Source organism: Octodon degus, unplaced genomic scaffold (assembly GCF_000260255.1).
Source record: "Octodon degus isolate 3935 unplaced genomic scaffold, OctDeg1.0 scaffold00140, whole genome shotgun sequence".
Classification (NCBI taxonomy): Eukaryota; Metazoa; Chordata; class Mammalia; order Rodentia; family Octodontidae; genus Octodon; species Octodon degus.
Genome location: NW_004524716.1, coordinates 5,171,475 through 5,172,028, shown reverse-complemented (window position 1 = coordinate 5,172,028; position 554 = coordinate 5,171,475).

The following is a 554-nucleotide window of genomic DNA, read 5'->3' as shown; positions in this document are numbered from 1 at the left end:
CGGTCCCCAGCACCACATGCCATGCCAGCCCCACCCCCAGAGTGGGCTGAGCGGACCATAAAAAAGAAAAAAAAAAATAAAAGGAAACATTAAAAATAAATAAATAAATACAATTAATTAATTAAAAATGATATTACTTGAAGAAAATATAGCTAAGGCACTTCAAAATATTGATACAGGGGGCTGGCCAAAGCTCAGTGGATTAAAGTGCTTACAAGCAGGTGCAGGGGCCCGGATTCGATCCTTAGGCCTGTTATGCTGGCCCCAACCCCGGGGTATGCTGAGATAGCCATTGAGACGGCATGGTGGCGCACGCCTGTAATCCTAGCTCTTGGGAGGCTGTAAACAGGCGGATCATTAGGAGTCTGATTTAGTAATACGACCCTGAACACCCTGTAGACCCTTCCCGAAAATACAAAAAAAAAAAAGGTAGAATATAGCTTTATATTCCTAAAAAAAGGGGATAGGAATATAGCTCAGTGGGAAGGCCTTGTGTTAAAACCCTATTACTGGAAAAAGTGAGAGAATACTATAAAGTGGGAGAAGAGCTTTCC